The sequence below is a fragment of the Bufo bufo genome, chromosome 7, assembly GCF_905171765.1.
Source record: "Bufo bufo chromosome 7, aBufBuf1.1, whole genome shotgun sequence".
NCBI classification, from domain to species: domain Eukaryota; kingdom Metazoa; phylum Chordata; class Amphibia; order Anura; family Bufonidae; genus Bufo; species Bufo bufo.
The window spans coordinates 169,221,526-169,242,267 of NC_053395.1; the positions used below are offsets into that span (position 1 = coordinate 169,221,526).

The window sequence follows — 20,742 nt, forward strand, 5'->3', positions numbered from 1 at the left end:
GTTGGCGTCCCACGTGTTGGAGCGCTTTTTATTCCTGGATTGCAGGCGGCGGGGATTGCCGGGTAGTTTGAATCGGGGGTTGTAGAAATCTCACCCCACGTGGGGATTGTAGGAATCTCACCCCGATCGATTACCAGCCAGGCTGTATTTCACAGTCGGCGGTATTACTTTTCGATAGATGATTTTGGCCTCTTGTGTTCGAGCTGTACGGTGTATAAGAAGCTTCTTATCAGACTGCATTCATATATTAACCAAACGCGTTTCGGGACCTACACGTCCCTTCCTCAGTAGTACATGAATGCAATCTAGAGTGCTGTCTTTAAATAGATACTTTTGGCGCAATTCCAAAAGTATCTATTTAAAGACAGCACTCTATAACCTATACCAAAGCCATCAGTACGGTAAATCAGCTACATTGTAGCTAACATAAGTATCGTTTTACCTTCTATATATGATATAAAATATTATAAATACAGGGGATATAACATCTAAATGTAATGTATTTCCTATATGGACACAATGAACTAAATAAAAACTACAATAGGACTATCCATTGATTAATTCACAGTATTTTGTATATACCTTTTATATTTTTTTTATACCCTTTATATATATTTATATTAGATAACAATATCTTAATAAAATCCTACAATTTTTAATTAAAATTATATATGAATTTACACACTATTTGAGATAATCAATAAGTGATTGTAACACAATCAATTGGTTACAGGGATACGCATTTTTTTAAATTATTATCTTGCCTATTATGTCTCATATCGGTGCAATTCTGTATGGCTGAGTTGCCTTTTATACAATACCATTTACATTTTATTCTACTGGGTTTTCAGGGAAACAGGTGAGCCACCATATACCCTCTACATACTGACTATGTGTAGACTATGTGTTCCTGGCCTCGGTGAAGTAAGAGCCGGTATTTTCATGTGTCAGCGACAGCTCATGCTGATTGACACTTTGCTATTTAGTATGGCTGTAAATAGCGGATCCGGGACGGCTCTTACTGGGAGTAGTCAAAGTGCTGGGTGGGTGACTACTCCCCAAGTTCCAGGTTGGGTCCTGGCAGGCTTAGAAAAAACAGCCAGCACTGTCTGGTGGTGTGGATTTTACATCCTTCTGACAGTGGAGCTCTGTGCTGAGGTCTGAAGACCGTGTGTCAGGCGAGCAGGCCGCCTTAAAGCCTGCAAGTGGACTTTCTGAGGCTGAGCATTCAGCCGGGTGTGAACTGACACCCAGGATACCAGGTGAACTTTATTTTGTTTTTCTGTGTGTGAACAAGCACCAAGCCCGAAAAGTGACTGTTGTATTATGTTAGAAGTGTGAATAAACACTGAAGAGTGATTTACAACCTGGTCCTTTGCCTCTACACTGCGTCCGCTAACCTGCCTACCAGAGCAAATCTCCACAGTAGATATAATGGTATAGGGGACATCCTACCTATATGTAGACATACTAGTATAGGAGACATACTGCCTATATGTGGACATACTGGTATAGGAGACATACTGCCTACATGTAGACATACTGGTGTAGGAGACATACTGCCTGTATGTAGATTTAATGGTATAGGAGACATACTGCTTGTATGTAGACATACTGGTATAGGAGACATACTGCCTATATGTGGACATACTGGTATAGGAGACATACTGCCTATATGTAGACATACTGGTATAGGAGACATACTGCCTACATGTAGACATACTGGTGTAGGAGACATACTGCCTGTATGTAGATTTAATGGTATAGGAGACATACTGCTTGTATGTAGACATACTGGTATAGGAGACATACTGCCTATATGTGGACATACTGGTATAGGAGACATACTGCCTATATGTAGACATACTGGTATAGGAGACATACTGCCTATATGTAGACATACTGGTATAGGAGACATACTGCCTATATGTAGATATACTGGTATAGGAAACATACTGCCTATATGTAGACATACTGGTGTAGGAGACATACTGCCTATATGTAGATATACTGGTATAGGAAACATACTGCCTATATGTGGACATACTGGTATAGGAGACATACTGCCTATATGTAGACATACTGGTGTAGGAGACATACTGCTTGTATGTAGACATACTGGTATAGGAGACATACTGCCTATATGTAGATATACTGGTATAGGAAACATACTGCCTATATGTAGACATACTGGTGTAGGAGACATACTGCCTATATGTAGACATACTGGTGTAGGAGACATACTGCCTGTATGTAGACATACTGCCTATATGTAGACATACTGGTAAAGGAGACATAATGCCTATATGTAGACATACTGCCTATATGTGGACATACTGGTATAGGAGACATACTGCCTATATGTAGACATACTGGTGTAGGAGACATACTGCTTGTATGTAGACATACTGGTATAGGAGACATAATGCCTATATGTAGACATACTGCCTATATGTGGACATACTGGTGTAGGAGACATACTGCCTATATGTAGACATACTGGTATAGGAGACATACTGCCTATATGTAGACATACTGGTATAGGAGACATACTGCCTATATGTAGACATACTGGTATAGGAGACATACTGCCTATATGTGGACATACTGGTATAGGAGACATACTGCCTATATGTAGACATACTGGTGTAGGAGACATACTGCTTGTATGTAGACATACTGGTATAGGAGACATAATGCCTATATGTAGACATACTGCCTATATGTGGACATACTGGTATAGGAGACATACTGCCTATATGTAGACATACTGGTATAGGAGACATACTGCCTATATGTAGACATACTGGTATAGGAGACATACTGCCTATATGTAGACATACTGGTATAGGAGACATACTGCCTATATGTAGACATACTGGTATAGGAGACATACTGCCTATATGTAGACATACTGGTGTAGGAGACATACTGCTTGTATGTAGACATACTGGTATAGGAGACATAATGCCTATATGTAGACATACTGCCTATATGTGGACATACTGGTATAGGAGACATACTGCCTATATGTAGACATACTGGTGTAGGAGACATACTGCTTGTATGTAGACATACTGGTATAGGAGACATAATGCCTATATGTAGACATACTGCCTATATGTGGACATACTGGTATAGGAGACATACTGCCTATATGTAGACATACTGGTATAGGAGACATACTGCCTATATGTAGACATACTGGTATAGGAGACATACTGCCTATATGTAGACATACTGGTATAGGAGACATACTGCCTATATGTAGACATACTGGTATAGGAGACATACTGCCTATATGTAGACATACTGGTATAGGAGACATACTGCCTATATGTAGACATACTGGTGTAGGAGACATACTGCTTGTATGTAGACATACTGGTATAGGAGACATACTGCCTATATGTGGACATACTGGTATAGGAGACATACTGCCTATATGTAGACATACTGGTATAGGAGACATACTGCCTATATGTAGACATACTGGTATAGGAGACATACTGCCTATATGTGGACATACTGATATAGGAGACATACTGCCTATATGTGGACATACTGGTATAGGAGACATACTGCCTATATGTAGACATACTGGTATAGGAGACATACTGCCTATATGTAGACATACTGGTATAGGAGACATACTGCCTATATGTGGACATACTGGTATAGGAGACATACTGCCTATATGTAGACATACTGGTATAGGAGACATACTGCCTATATGTAGACATACTGGTATAGGAGACATACTGCCTATATGTGGACATACTGGTATAGGAGACATACTGCCTATATGTAGACATACTGATATAGGAGACATACTGCCTATATGTGGACATACTGGTATAGGAGACATACTGCCTATATGTAGACATACTGGTATAGGAGACATACTGCCTATATGTGGACATACTGGTATAGGAGACATACTGCCTATATGTGGACATACTGGTATAGGAGACATACTGCCTATATGTAGACATACTGGTATAGGAGACATACTGCCTATATGTAGACATACTGGTATAGGAGACATACTGCCTATATGTAGACATACTGGTATAGGAGACATACTGCCTATATGTAGACATACTGGTATAGGAGACATACTGCCTATATGTGGACATACTGATATAGGAGACATACTGCCTATATGTGGACATACTGATATAGGAGACATAGGGGCATATTTATTAAGACCGGTGTTTTAGACTCCGGTCTTAATAAAGCCTATAGCTGGCGGTGGATCTGGCGAAGTTATGAAGAGGGGCCAGCATCTCAATAACTTTGGTGGATCCTGCGCCAATTCTAAATGTAAGACCACTTCAGAGTTATTTTATCTAATTTAGGCGTATTTCAGATTAGTAAATGACCCCCATGGTTATAAAAGACATACACAGACTGGTATAAGAATACCATTCTGCCTTTATATGAGTGACAGAAGCCCAACATGTCCAGTAATGATCAGATTTACTCACACAACAGATCTGAACCTAAAGGTTTGGTCTCAGATGTCTTATTGTCTCTTCCCAGTGGAGTGAGCAGGACACTAATCCCTTCTTCCAGTATCTGGAGTGGACAATGGTAAACCAGGCCAGAGTCACCAGTGTGACCGGCTTAGTGCACAATGGAAACACGTCTTCAGAGGAGAGGCTGCAAGAAGTTGCTGATATTCCATATTCAGAGGCCAGATGCCAGTTTAAAGCTTGCACTGATATAATGGAGGGGAATAAGCCATCACTCCGGCCTGTCACCAATGAAGGGGGGGGGGGGGTATAATGTACGCAAATCCTATGGCCCTTAGACATTGCAGATGATTTCAAGAAACCAAGCATGTACATAAAGTGGTGATGGAAGCGGTCCCATGTGAAGACTATGCAAGTGTAGCAGCAGTACATTGTAGAATTACATATAGAAAGAACAAAGGTAAAAGTTATGTGTACTGTACATTGTTTCACTGTAACTTTGTCGAAAAATTATCATTTATGTCTATGAGATGTCATCACACCCTAACATGTCACCACCAGAGAGGACCTTCTATAAGAACTTGAAAATAAACCATCCATTTCCCAGCATCAAGACAGATAATCTCGATTATTGGACGGTCACAGAAAAGTATATAAACTAACTTGTAAGAGTAAAGAAAGTTCAGGAAAGATCCAAGCAGAAGCAGGACGTGTTTTGGTGCAGAAAATCCACAAGATCTGTTTGAGGTACATGTGGATTGGACTGCAGACTTGCCGCAGATTTCCCCCTATGCATTGCAGTAGGTGAAATCCTCAGGGGAAATCTGCGACATAAACTCACATGCTGCAGATTAAGATGGATTTAGACGGGCCAACTGAGCGGCCGATTGTCGGGAAGGAAGCGTTCCCGCTAGTCGGCAGCTCGTTCAGTGCTCATATACATGCAGCGATCTTCTTCACTGTATAAGGACGAAGGATCGCTATTGAGCAGCAGATCGCTGTTTAGACCGCAGGATCGGCTGCCCAGAAGCCATGATCGGTGGTGCCTGCACAAGCGGCAGAATTCCCAGATGAACGAGCGTTTTGCTCATTCATTGGGTGATCGGCGGCACATTCAGATGGGCAGATAGTCGGGAACGACCGTTTGCCTGATAATTGGTACGTCTAAATACACCTTAAGTTTACACTGCAGATTTCAGCTGCATGTGGATGAGATTTGCTAAAATAAATTTGTGCACGTAATATCATGCAGATTGACTGCTCACAAATTTGGGATGGCAAATCTGCATTGTATCCATGATCCATCCCATGTTGGATGTATGTACCTGATGGAGAACAGATAAAAAACAAACAAAAAAAAAAAAAACACTTTAATGGGGTTTTCCGAGACCTCCTTGATCAGTGGGGGTCCAGACATGTGAATGAGGCCTAACACGCAGATCTGAATGTGGATTGGACCTGAGGTTTCACTCGTCGTGTGGCGATGTATGAAATCTGCGGGGAAAATCTAATGCATTTCAAGACATTTTGCCTTGAATTCAAGATGGATTTCTGCTGCTGCGAGTACACAGCGTTTGATAAATCGCCACTCACTAACATTGTACTTTGTTGAGTAACTTGAGCGCAATCTGTGAACACCCCCTAACTTAAAACCTGCTGCTGCAATGGTTCTCTTTCTTCAATCTTGTGTCTCCAGACCTATGAAAATCCACAATATAGCGACACATCTCCTTTTTTACAAATCTGTTTTCATTTTCTGATTGCAGATTACATGATCGTGAGGGGCGGCCATCTTGCCTGAGCTGTTCTTAACAACATTTAGAGAGCATTTTTTTTTAAAAATGGGTCCATAGACACAATGGGCAGGAGGGGAGGGTTTTCTAGGCACGCTCTGTGACCTGTGCAGAGGTCAGGAAGCAGCAGATAAGCTGTGATGTCACCTATTGTGAATGGCGTGCCCTGTGTTATCTGTACACAGAGGGGATATAATGAGGCTGCAATGATGAGGAGATAACTGCAGTAAAGTGACCTGTACAGACAAAAAGTGGTGCCAATTATTAGGATTAGTGGCCAGTGTGAAAACTGTAGGATTTATGGTTTTTGTGGAACTATGGATCTCGACATGGAAAATTAAAAAAAACATCACCAAAAACGTTTAACATAAAAATGTGCTTCGAACAATAGGCCATTTTCTGATGACACATGTCGTGCCGTATCATCAGGCTGTCCGATTAACGGAATTTCATTGCATATATTCCTCATCTGCGTCACAAGCTGGTTCAGCTCTGAATATCAATGTAGTCTCCCATTTTGTTCTCAGAGCTAGAAGTTTGCTCTCCTCTGAAGGAAGACAGAAGCCTTCTCATCAACACATGTTTGGAATATTTATGGGTTTCAGATTATGCCACATTCACCATTAACATCCAGTTTTGAAGCTTCATTTTGCAGCTCTCTCACCCTTGCACAACTCAAAGCTCATCCAGACAGACAAGGAATGCTCGGAGGGCACATTAATATACCTCAAAGGTTACAAGACATGGCCTGCTGGCTGCTGCCTACTTATTTCATGGGTTATTACCAGCCTCTGCAGATCTGCTTTTTTTTTTTTCTTCAGAGGTGCAATAGCACCATCTGCTGTGCACTGTAGGTATTGCTGCTCATGGAAATTATAGAGCAGTGGTTCTCAACCTTTCTAAAGCCGTGACCCCTTAATACAGTTCCTCATGTTGTGGTGACCCCCAACCATTACATTTTTTTCCTTGCTACGTCATAACTAATTTTGCTACTGTTATGATGACCCACCAAAAACACGCACAGACACCAATACACCAAATGTTAATTCAAATACACAAGTATTCATTCCTAACCACAGAACTTTCGCATAAATACAAAATATTTGTTAACCAAATAAATAACTTTAAAATAAATAATAAACAACAAATACCCCCTAAAAAATTAATCAGTGGTGCGCACAGTACCCCTCAAATAAATAACTCTGGTGCTCACAGTACCCCCCCCCCCCCCCCCAAAAAAAAAAAAAAAAAAAAATCAGTGGTGCTCAGGGTACCCCTCAAATAAATAAATCAGCGGTGCTTCAGGTCCCCCCCCCAAATAAATAAATCAGTGGTGCATCAGGTTTCCCCCAAAAAAATAAATCAATGGTGCTCAGGGTCCCCCAAATAAATAAATCAGAAGTGCTCAGGGTCCCCCAAATAAATAAATCAGAAGTGCTCAGGGTCCCCCAAATAAATAAATCAGCGGTGCTTCAGGTCCCCCCCCCCCAAATAAATAAATCAATGGTTCTCAGGGTCCCCCAAATAAATAAATCAGAAGTGCTCAGGGTCCCCCAAATAAATGAATCAGCGGTGCTTCATGTCCCCCCAAATAAATTAAGCCTTGCTAAGGCAAATAATTAAAATAAAATTAGCCAGGCTCAATTAAATCATTGGTGGCAGTGGTGCTCAGCGGCGGTGTCATTAACAAAAAAACTCGGACCTCAGCAGACAGGCGGCCCGACTTACCCGTTCCAGACACCAGGCTCCTTCAAGCACAGGCAGTGATAGGACATCACTTCCTGTGCACGAGGATAAGGGGCCGCTGCCGTTGTGCGGGCGACCCACAATAGGAAGCCTCAGGCGACCCCCCGGAAAGGGCCGATCGACCCCCAAAGGGGTCGCGACCCCTAGGTTGAGAACCGCTGTTCTAGAGACATATCAACCATGACATGTGAACTACGTATACGACTTGCTTTCATAGTTGTATGGAACAAAATCCAGATAAGCTGAGAGCAGAATAGTGTTCCTTCATCAAAGTCAGAGTAGTCATGGTGTAAAATCTCACTGCCCGAACCGACAGTATATGGATCTTCTCTGCATTGCCAGTGTTCCTGACTATACTAGGTGGCTAAATTTTAAGCACAGACACATACTGACTGATATGTTCCTCATCACATCCTTCAGGTGAGCACCAGCTACTATCAAGTTGAGGCCCACACTCGAAATCCAGAAGAACGTCTTTGGCTAGGTTTCCCCTTTAATGGATAAAGAGGTGGACATATTGACAAGATATGACAACACTTTATGAGGAGGAACCCGACACCTCCTACAAACTGATGATTTACAACAAGAACAGGATGGGGAGGAGAGAAGGCAGACCCAAAGAAACATTTGGGTAAGTTTTTTCTGATCTTCTATGATGGGTCCAATCCCATCCTTTGTGTTGTATATATGACTCTTGAACAGAGCGGTGACACCGCCATATTCATGAGCCCTTCGCAGTGAACCGCTGATCTCTATGGCCCCATCTTCAGAATGTTGTATTGAGATTTTGATTTGATTTTGGCTTCCAAAAGTGCATCAAATAACCTGACTGTGTGGCTGTACCCTAAGGTACCTGCGCATGCAGAAGGTCCACATAATCTGCTGATCTCTGTGCGGGTTTCAGTGCGTTTCCACGACAAAAGCTGCATGTGTTACTTGCGGCTTTTGGTGCATATTTTATGCAATTCTGCTGCATTTTTAGTCCCCTTAGGGAACTTGAACTTGCGATCTTTTGATCACATACTATACAATGTAATACTCCTGCATTACACTGCATAACGATTCTGACAGGCAGGATGCAATAGCAGCAAGGACATGGCAGACCTGGGAGCCTTCAGAAGGCCCTGACTGCCATGAATACTCTGTTACGAGCTGTTGCATTAAGGGATGCCAACCATAGGACATCAAGAGCTCCATCTGTCTAACCTCTCAGATGCCGTGGTCACTATTGACTGCGGCCTCTGAGGGGCTAAATTGCTGGACTGGATTTATGTCTGACCCCAGCAATGTGGCCTAAAAGTGGGCCATAGAAAAAGGAGTTCGATCCAGCTAAGGTCTTAGTCATAGAATAAAATGTTAAAGGGGTTATCAGAGACTATAAAAAGCTCCCCCATATGCCGGGCCCCTCTTATTGAATATACTTACCCCGCTCCTCCCCGTGCGCGGATTAAAATAACCGGTGTCGGGGGGAGCAGCCAATGGCAGGCGGGGATGTGAATGAGCCTCTCTAGCGTCACCCGCGATGCTAGGGAGGCTCTTCCCCGTCCCCACCTGCCATTGGCTGCTCCCCCCAACACAGGATGTTTTCATCAGCGCACGGGGAGAAGCAGCAGCAGCGGTGCGGGGACCAGGAGCGCGCAGGGAGTGGGTACCGGGGTAAGTATATTCAAAGCAAGTTGCCCGGCATATGGGGGAGGCTTTTATAGTCTCGGAATTGGTCAAAACGCATCATAAATTTCTCAAAGGAGGAATATTTAATGGATATGAAGAAATAAAAGATTTTGCTGATTTTACTCCTTTTTCTATGGCATTTGAAGTTGGTCACAGGACCTTCCACATGACAGCTGGACGATACTAATACACAAGCTACAATTGGGCCACCTGATCTAACCCTTTGTTGTTTCATATTTAAATTTTATTCTATTTTGCAGTTCTATACCAGAAATATGTATTAGATTATAAGTTAGTGGATGATTGCTTAGAGGGTTTGTATCACAATTAAAATGGTTTTCTAAGATTGCAAGATTGATGACCTACAAACTACTACTACTAAATATATGGCCTTCAGGTGTACAGAGCCATGTTAACAATGAAGAGGCTGCAGCGCTCGCCCAATCAATATTGTAATCCTTTATATTCACAAGAAAATATATAGAAATATTATATTCCTCTTTTAAATCACTATTTCAATTGGAATCATGCAAAAACAATGCTCCTGTGTCTACATATTGCTGCTTCACATTTGTTATGGCGCCCCCTGATGTTCTTTTGAGTCCACCTAATGTTTCCAGTGCAAGTGAGCAGAAGCTGTTTCTACTGCACTTATTCTTTAGGATCCTATACACGAGCCGATTCTCGGGCAGATGATAGCCAAAGAGCGTTAAAAAGACTGATCCTTAGCGATTATCTGGTGGTGTAAAAGTGCCGCTGATCACCCACACCTATTCATCGAGTAATCGCATCATTCATGTGGTCGCAAAAATCGTTGATTGCTGGCAGCAGACTGTGCTGCGTAAACAGCATCTGCTGCCGGCAAATAACTAGTCTGTATGAGGGCAAGCGATGGCATTACCGATATCTCCTCCCCATACTGTGGAGGAGATCGCTGGCGAGCAGGTGTTTTCCGGAAAGGAACACTTTCTTCCTGACAATCGCCTGAGAAATTGGCCCGTGGTAAAGGGGCCTTTACAGCTGCAGGAATCACTCCAACTGTGTGCAAGAGGATCCTGTCAGTGGAACTGAGCATGTGTGACCACTGGCACTGGACACATTAGGTGGATGTATTAAGAGGGAATCAAAAGAACACTGGGTGGCACCATAAAACGAATGTAACAGCAATAACTAGACACTGGAAAAATGTAATATTTATTTACAAGTCAACTCCCTTAAAGAGGTTCTCCAAGAACCAAGAACTCATGTTCAGATGACCAAGCAGAGTACAGAAGATGAAAAAAAAACAATAAAAAACCTCACCTGTCACCAATGCCTTGGTTCCAGTGCCGAGCTATATTCTCTGTTGTTTCAGGTTCCCGCTGGACTAGAATTATTAGGCGCCATCAACATACATATCACCACTGCTGGCCAATGAACATGGTCTAAGTGGTGGCCGTGCCTGCACATGTCACCATTAATTGGCCATCATAGTACATGGGTACAGGGTACCCATGTGCTATGCCAAGAGTTAGTAATCCTCTGAGGAGCACGGGCAGGAGCAGCAATGTGCGCTGCTGCGGCCACATTGATAAAATGTACTCCGTAAACCGCTGAGCTGTGTACAGAGAACAGAGTTTTAAGCGTACTGTGACTGGTAAAAATAGAACATTTATTAATAAAGTATATTAGAGCATTAGGGACAACATTAAAAGTTTATGTACAGGTTTAGTTACTCTAAAGGAATTTTACAGTAATGGCTATTAAATATGTAATGTTGTGTCTTGTATGAACATTTGCAGAAACAAATAAAGTGGAAACAACTAGTCATGGGAACAAAAAAGAAGTAGGAACAGATGTGCAACGAGCCCACGTACAAGTGCACCATGTGGGAACGAGACAGACCGCCACAACAATGTGAACAATAAAGCCAATTTTACTTTTTTTAAAAAACATTTTATGAGGCACGCATGAGATGTGTAAATCACACGGATCTTCAACTTGTGAGCCATAAACGGTGCCAGATATGGATCTAGGAAAAGTAACATCACTTTGTGTACAGATACATATAACGCATGAAGGGAACTCTCAGAGATGGATGATAAATTAAAGCGATGTTCCAGAATTGTATATATTTCGGACCCGAGTTCTTGCCCCTTCTTTCTCTGGTCTTACATTATACACAATGCAGATCGTGTTTCTGGGAAAAAGCAGGAAGGCTGCGGCTACTGGCGAATGCTGTATGGGGGTCACCTCGGTCTCTAGATGGGTTGTTAGAAGGCAACTGTGCCATTCCTCTGGCCACAAGACATAAAATAACAGAAATCTCCCCTCTTATTCATTATCACATTGTAGCTCTGAATACCTTAGCAATGTGTTCCAAGAGGATGTACAGAAGCGAAAGTCTAGTGCGTTTTTGATGTGCCTTACTTATAATGTAATGTAAGGGTAGCTGGAAGTGAACCCGCTCTTTGGTCTTTATTGGATGCTTTTTAGATGGATCTTTTATGCTTGTTCCTCTGCTTATATTATAAAGGCACTTCCTATGGGAGCAGTGCTGCAGTAACCAGCGCTGTCCATTAGGTCTCATGCACACGGCCGTTGTTTAAGTCTGCATCCGAGCCACAGTTTTGGCGGCTCGGATGTGGACCCATTCACTTCAATGGGGCCGCAAAAGATGTGGACAGCGCTCCGTGTGCTGTCCGCATCCGTTGCTCCGTTCCGTGGTCCCAAAAAAAACATAACCTGTCCTATTCTTGTCCGCGTTTTGGCAGGGTGTAAAAAAAACTATTCTGGTCAGGAAGGGGTTAATACATATGGCATGTATTAGGCACTATAGAGGCCGGTCTTGATAGCCAGTCTACGCGCCAAGCTACCGTAGATTTCAGCCTTCATTTAAGTCATAAAACTGGCCTATTAGAAGAGTCATTTGCCAGGCCTGCTGCTCCTGCCCTCTTCTCACAAAGGGGCGAGGGTGGCGTAGAACTGCCACTTGCGACAAAATTTTGATTCAGTGGTGTTTAAAAAGTCACAAACACAGTTTGCAACTTTTTTTCCCCATCAGAAAACTGGTGCAGGGGGGATGATAAAGCTCACCCTATATGATAGGACTCCTCTTCCCCTGAGCAGCGCTCTTGTTAACACTGCGATCTAATACTCTTATACAGAACATCCAGAGAACATTATTAATCCCCTTTAAGGTGGGTTAAAATTAGAGATGAGCGAATTTCATGTTATGAAATTCGTTTGCGCTTCGTTTGGTGGTAAAAGGTGAATTGCGTTATGGATTCCGTTACCACGGACCATAACGCAATTATATGACGGAATGCATAACGGAATGCCTTTAGAAGCATTCCATCATAATAGAAGTCTATGGGCTGCATAAGGATCCGTACCGTTTCCGTTATGCAGGAGAGGACTCCCCTGCATAATGGAAATAGGACGGATCCGTTTTGCAGCCCATAGACTTCTATTATGATGGAATGCCTCTAAAGGCATATAATTGCGTTATGGTCCGTGGTAACGGAATCTATAACGCAATTCACCTTTTACCACCAAACGAAGTGTGAACGAATTTCATAAGCAGAAATTCGCTAATTTCTAGTTACAATGGTGCCCGTGGGCCTACACAGATGACATATGACTTATAGAGGTACATTATATACTGTAACTGAACTGATGTGACGCACAGGAGTGACACACAAACCACTAGTAGAGGTGCACACGGTGTAAGAGGAATCACCCTGCCTCTCAAATAGCTAGATAAAATGTCGTAAGGTAACCGGGCACACTCAGTATATTGAAGCTATAGTAGTGAAGTATATTGTATGAAGTATATTGACTCATTGAAAGTACAATTCAATTTATTACCGGAGGATTATTGAGACCTTTTATTTTGGTAACAGCAGCATAGACTACCATTGGAAGCGAATTTCATCACTAAGTGACCAGCATAGGTTGCTATTGGGAGAGCGTCCATAGCGCACTTGTACAATACAGGACTATTGGATCATCTTATCTATCTATTGCACTGTTCTATTTGATCATAGACTATTCATTACCCATATTTATTATTATTTATTCATTTTGTGTCTATTTAGTGATATTTTTAGGCTATTCATTCCAGCCATTTTAGGAACATATGTATGGTGTTATGATTTTATGTATATATTAAATTCTAGATGATCCCAATATACCGAGTGTGCCCGGTTACCTTACAACACATTATATACTGTATATTGTTGATAATTTTTTTAAATTACTTCCACAATGTATGAACGCACAAACGCGTCTTTTTCCAAACACTTCAGTTTTCCAAATGTATTTCCTTTTTTCCGATAATACAGATTTTTAGGCGTGTGCCTGCAGCATTCCCCTGTAATAGAAGATTCATACTTACCTGCTCCATGTCGCTCTGGTCCTCTTGCTGCCTCCCCCAGCTCCATCTTCTTGTCTAGGTAGTGCTTACATTCAGCCATGCATGGTCATGGTCACATGCATCGCGGAAGCAGTCATTAGCTAGAGCGGTGCATGTGACCATGTCCATAGCCAGCCAGATATAACCAGCGCCAGGACTGGAAGATGGAGACGGCGTGGAGCAGGTAAGTATGAATCTTCTATTTCAGGGGGCAGGCTTTTGGCACTTACTGGAAACGGCATTTAAACTGAATTCAAGTGAGTGAGAGCTGAGCACAATGGACGGAGGCTTATACTTCCGGCTCCATCCAGTGTTTAGCTTCTGAGAAGAGGGGTTGCTTAAAGCAGATGATCATTAGGGGTGCTGGGTGTCAGACAACCAATCTGACACTGAAGACCAATTTAGAGGCCATCAATATAAGCTGGAATACCCCTTTAAGATAAAATTTTAATGCAAATCTGTCACCATTTCCGACACGCCTGTTTCACTTAATCTAAACCTCTCAAATGTATGTATACTAATGCCAGAAGCCTGACTAATAAAACTGGGGAACTGGAATTAGTGATGTGTGAGGAGGACTATGACATAGTGGGAATAACTGAGACATGGCTGGATGATAGCTATGACTGGGCGGTTAATATACAAGGTTACATTCTGTTTAGAAAGGATCGTCAAAACCGAAGAGGGGGAGGGGTCTGCCTTTATGTAAAGTCCTGTCTAAAGCCCACAGTCCGAGAAGATATAAGTGAGGGACATGAACATGTGGAGTCACTGTGGGTAGAGATACATGGAGGCAAAAACAACAATAAATTACTAATAGGAGTTTACTATAAACCACCTAATATACCAGAGTCCACAGAAAATCTACTACTAAACGAGATAGACGAGGTGGCAAATCATAATGAGATGGTTATTATGGGGGACTTCAACTACCCAGATATAGACTAGGAAACTGAAACTTGTATATCTCATAAGGGAAACAGGTTCTTGGCAATAACCAAAGACAATTATCTCTCCCAACTGGTTCAGGACCCGACTAGAGGGACAGCCATACTGGACTTAGTATTAACCAATAGACCTGACAGAACAACAGACGTGCAGGTTGGGGGACACCTGGGAAATAGTGACCATAAAGTAATAACCTTTCAATTATCATTCAAAAGAGCGTTTCTACAGGGAGGAACAAAAATACCAAACTTCAAAAAAGCTAAATTTAGCCAACTAAGAGAGGTCATAGGCCTAACTAAATGGGACAAAGTCCTCAAAAATAAAAATACAGCCACAAAATGGGATATCTTTAAAAGCATCCTAAAATCTCATTGTGAGAGGTACATACCGTATGGGAAAAAAAGGTTAAGGAACAAAAAGAAACCAATGTGGAAAAATAGAACTGTAAAGAAAGCAATAAATGACAAAAAGAAAGCATATAAAACACTAAAACAGGAGGGTAGCACGGAAGCACTGAAAAACTATAAGGAAAAAAATAGAACATGTAAAAAACAAATAAAAGCGGCCAAACTAGAGACCGAGAGATTAATTGCCAAAGAGAGAAAAACTAACCCTAAAATGTTCTTCAATTATATAAATGTTAAAAAGTATAAATCTGAAGGTGTCGGCCCTTTAAAGAGTAATGAGGGGGGGAGTCGCAGAGAGCGACGAGGAGAAAGCAAAGCTGTTAAAGTGAACCTTTGACCAGGATTTCACTTAATAAACTATTACCAGTACCTTATAGATCATCCTCATTCTGTTTCAATGCATTCTTGTGCCGCTTTCATGGGATGTATATTCATGAAAAAAACTACTTATAAAGTCCTCGTCTCCAGCTCCTGAAGTCACGCTAGAAGTCAAGGGGGTAGCCCTTCCCTCACTCCGGGCTGTAACTCCCCTGCCCTAACACCGCCTCTAAGTAGTGTAACTGACACCCGGCTCAGTCGCCGGGACCGCGCTTGTACAGGCGGCGCATGCGCCGTCGGACTCCAGCGAGATCCTGTAACTGAATTGCGCGTGAGGAAGAGAAGACAGGCAGGCATCGGGCATTGTACAAGCGCGGTCCCGGCGACTGAACCGGGTGTCAGTTACACTACTTAGAGGCGGTGTTAGGGCAGGGGAGTTACAGACCGGAGTGAGGGAAGGGCTACCCCCTTGACTTCTAGCGTGACTTCAGGAGCTGGAGACGAGGACTTTACAAGTTGTTTTTTTCATGAATATACATCCCAGGAAAGCGGCACAAGAATGCATTGAAACAGAATGAGGATGATCTATAAGGTACTGGTAATAGTTTATTAAGTGAAATCCTGGTGAAAGGTTTGCTTTAAATATTTTTTTCTCCAATGTATTCACTGAGGAAAATAAACTGTCAGATGAAATGCTGAATGTTGAAATGAATTCCCCATTAAAAGTGTCCTGTCTGACCCAGGAAGAAGTACAACAGCGACTTAAAAAGATTAAAATAGACAAATCGGCAGGACCGGATGGCATACACCCCCGTATCCTAAGGGAATTAAGTAATGTCATAGCTAGACCCTTATGTCTGATATTTGCGGACTCTATACTGACAGGGAATGTTCCACAGGATTGGCGCATAGCAAATGTGGTGCCAATATTCAAAAAGGGTCCAAAAACAGAGCCTGGAAACTACAGGCCGGTAAGTTTAACATCTGTTGTGGGTAAACTGTTTGAAGGTTTTCTGAGAGATGCTATCTTAGTGCATCTTAACGGAAATAAGCAAATAACGCCATATCAGCATGGCTTCGTGAGGGATCGGTCATGTCAAACTAATTTAATCAGTTTCTATGAGGTGGTAAGTTCTAGACTTGACAGCGGCGAATCAATGGATGTCGTGTATCTGGACTTCTCCAAAGCATTTGACACTGTACCGCATAAAAGGTTAGTATATAAAATGAGAATGCTCGGACTGGGAGAAAACGTCTGTAAGTGGGTAAGTAACTGGCTCAGTGATAGAAAACAGAGGGTGGTTATTAACGGTACATACTCAGATTGGGTCACTGTCACTAGTGGAGTACCTCAGGGGTCAGTATTGGGCCCTATTCTCTTCAATATATTTATTAATGATCTCGTAGAAGGCTTGCATAGTAAAATATCAATTTTCGCAGATGACACTAAACTGTGTAAAGTAATTGACACGGAAGAGGACAGTATACTGCTACAGATGGATCTGGATAGATTGGAGGCTTGGGCAGATAAGTGGCAGATGAGGTTTAACACTGACAAATGTAAGGTTATGCACATGGGAAGGAATAATGCAAGTCACCCGTACTAAATGGTAAAACACTCGGGTAACACTGACATGGAAAAGGATCTAGGAATTTTAATAAACCGCAAACTAAGCTGCAAAAACCAGTGTCAGGCAGCTGCTGCCAAGGCCAACAAGATAATGGGTTGCATCAAAAGGGGCATAGATTCCCGTGATAAGAACATATTCCTACTACTTTACAAATCGCTAGTCAGACCACACATGGAGTACTGTGTACAGTTCTGGGCTGCAGTTAACAAGGCAGACATAGCAGAGCTGGAGAGGGTCCAGAGGAGGGCAACTAAAGTAATAACTGGAATGGGGCAACTACAGTACCCTGAAAGATTATCAAAATTAGGGTTATTCACGTTAGAAAAAAGACGACTGAGGGGAGATCTAATTACTATGTATAAATATATCAGGGGTCAGTACAGAGATCTATCCCATCATCTATTTATCCCCAGGACTGTGACTGTGACGAGGGGACATCCTCTGCGTCTGGAGGAAAGAAGGTTTGTACACAAACATAGAAAAGGATTCTTTACGGTAAGAGCAGTGAGACTATGGAACTCTCTGCCTGAGGAGGTGGTGATGGGGAGTACAATAAATGAATTCAAGAGGGGCCTGGATGTATTTCTGGAGTGTAATAATATTATAGGCTATGGCTACTAGAGAGGGGTCGTTGATCCACGGAATTATTCTGATTGCCTGATTGGAGTCGGGAAGGAATTTTTTATTCCCCTAAAGTGAGGAAAATTGGCTTCTACCTCACAGGGTTTTTTTGCCTTCCTCTGGATCAACTTGCAGGATGACAGGCCGAACTGGATGGACAAATGTCTTTTTTCGGCCTTATGTACTATGTTACTACTATGTTACTATGTAATTGCTAATTTAAATGGGTCATTCAACTTTATGAGCTTTCGTACACAGCCGAGGTGGTAATCATAGTGCCCTGCCAGCTCTGCTGGTCTCGGGTCTCCCTGCGTTAACATTTGACATCGGGTCACAGGTCAATGACAGGCTGCAGCAGTGACCAGTCATTGGCTGCAGTGGTCACGTCAACCAGTGTCAAATAGAATGTTGAAGAGAGGAACAGGACCTTTTAGAGTCGGCAGGACAGAGAGGAAGCTGGACCCCAGCTGCGGGGATCAGGTAAATATGGTTACCGCTGCAAGTCCAGCCAACACTGTGGGGTCTGTACAAAAGGTCATAAAGGTGAACAACCCCCTTAATGCCTGCCATCACTGATGTGTACCCAACCCCAGATAGCACACTTAAAGGGGATTTCAATATTTCTCAATGATAAGCTGATGTTTCCATGCTTTAGACTTTACCATGTAAAATGTTAGAGCATTAGGTGATGCCATATTCTCCCAAGACTGAGGAAATTCTAAAGTAATAAGAGGTCAACACTGCTTCAATGTAACATTATACAAAATGCATTTTTTCAGTGTTTTCTTAGGGACAACATAAAACCCTGTGGTAAAATGCTGGACAATAAGGGGTAAATAACTTGCCCGCATTCATGCTCTTCTGCATGTTCATGACTATGGCAGGGGAGGCGCCAGGCTGAACAGCAAGACAGCCGCTCACTTAACCAGGTAGGTTGGTGTTCCAAGTGTCTAAAACAGTATTTCTCAACCTGTGGTAGGTGCACACCCCAAAGGGTAGGTGCCGCAGAGCGGGGGATATGCAACATTGCCCTAGTGTCAAGCAGGCACCGCTCCACATTCAACTGTATTGTCGCCCTCAGGAAATCAATATTAAGTGGCAGAAAACACTGTACTAATTTCTCGAGACCAGTGTTCCTCAACATTGTGTGGAGGACTTAGACACTGTATTGGGATCCCTGTCTCGGCTGCTGAACCTTAGGGTACTTTCACACTTGCGTTTTTCTTTTCAGGCATAGAGTTCAGTCCTAGGGAGACGGAGAGCAATCCATTCAAGATGCATCAGGATGTCTTCAGTTCAGTCTTTTTGATCAGGATGGAGATAATACCGCAGCATGCTACGGTTTTATCTCCAGCCCAAAAAACTGAAGACTTGCTTGAATGCTGGATCTGGCATTTTATCATAGGAATGTATTCGTGCCGGATCCGGCATTAAAAATACTGGAATGCCGGATCCGTCCTTCCGGTCTGCACATGCGCAGACCGAAAAAAAGATGAAAAAAATAAATGCCGGATACGTTTTTCTGGATGACATCGGAAAGACGGATCCGGCATTTCAGTGCATTTGTAAGACGGATCAGGATCCTGATCTGTCTTACAAATGCCATCAGTTGGCATACGTTTTGATGGATCCGGCAGGCAGTTCCGGTGACGAAACTGCTTGACGGATCACTCTGCCGCAAGTGTGAAAGTACCCCGACACCAGAAAAACGGATCCGGTATTGCAATGCATTTTTCTGACTGATCAGGCATTTTTCAGAATGATCAGGATCCTGATAAGGCTACTTTCACACTAGCGGCACGGACCTCTGGCAGGCTGTTCCGTCGGGTGAACAGCCTGTCGGATAATCCTGCCGCTAGTGACCGTGTGCCCCCGGACTGCCTCTCCGTCCCCATTGACTATAATAGGGGTAGTTCCGAGTTCCGGCGGAGGCACAGCGAGAGGCTGCGGGAATAAATGTCGGACATGTCGTAGTTTTATTCTAACAGCCTCTCGCGTGCGCTTCCGTGCCTCCGCCGGAACTCCGCCCCACCCACATTGTAGTCAATGGGGACGGAGCGGCAGCTCGGGGGCACGCGGTCACTAGCGGCAGGACGGATCCGACAGGCTGTTCACCTGACGGAGGTCCGTGCCGCTAGTGTGAAAGTAGCCTAAGTCTGAAAAATGCCTGATCAGTCAGAAAAAATGACATGAGTTTGCATACAGCTTGCCTGATAAGGCAGGTAGTTCAGTCAACGGACCTGCCTGCCGGAATCAAACAACGCATGTGTGAAAGTACCCTTAAGCTATACAGTCGAAGCTGTCAGTGTCACACTATTCAGCACATTGATGTGAATCCCCAATTGGAGCTTTTTTGTCCTGTGCTGAAATTTGCAGGATTTCTGGACCACAGGGACGAGAGTACTTTTTTTAACGACAGCTGTACATGGGTGATTTATTCAGATTGCCACTAGAGGGAGCTATTGGATAAACAGACAGAGAACACGGAGAATTCAGGAAAGCAGATTTTTCACGGTCATGTAAATATGAAAGATCACTGCTCGGACCCCACCCATCACTAATATGGAGGTCCCAAGTCCTCCCGGGTACAGTGAGGAGGAGTCTGAATGGAGCAAATGTCAGATGTGTGTCCTGAGAAATCAGACATTTATCGCATATCCTGTGAATAAGTGATAAGTCTTTAATGTGGCAAAAACCCTTTACATTTTTGTAATTTTTCACCTGTCACTGAAA

The 20,742-nt window shown here is 42.9% G+C and overlaps 1 protein-coding gene across 2 annotated transcripts in view; it reads right to left on the reverse strand.

Annotated features, from left to right (window-relative positions):
* Window positions 1-20,742, reverse strand: part of AGAP1 (ArfGAP with GTPase domain, ankyrin repeat and PH domain 1) — a 405,970-nt gene that overhangs the window by 148,619 nt on the left and 236,609 nt on the right. The window lies entirely within an intron of this gene.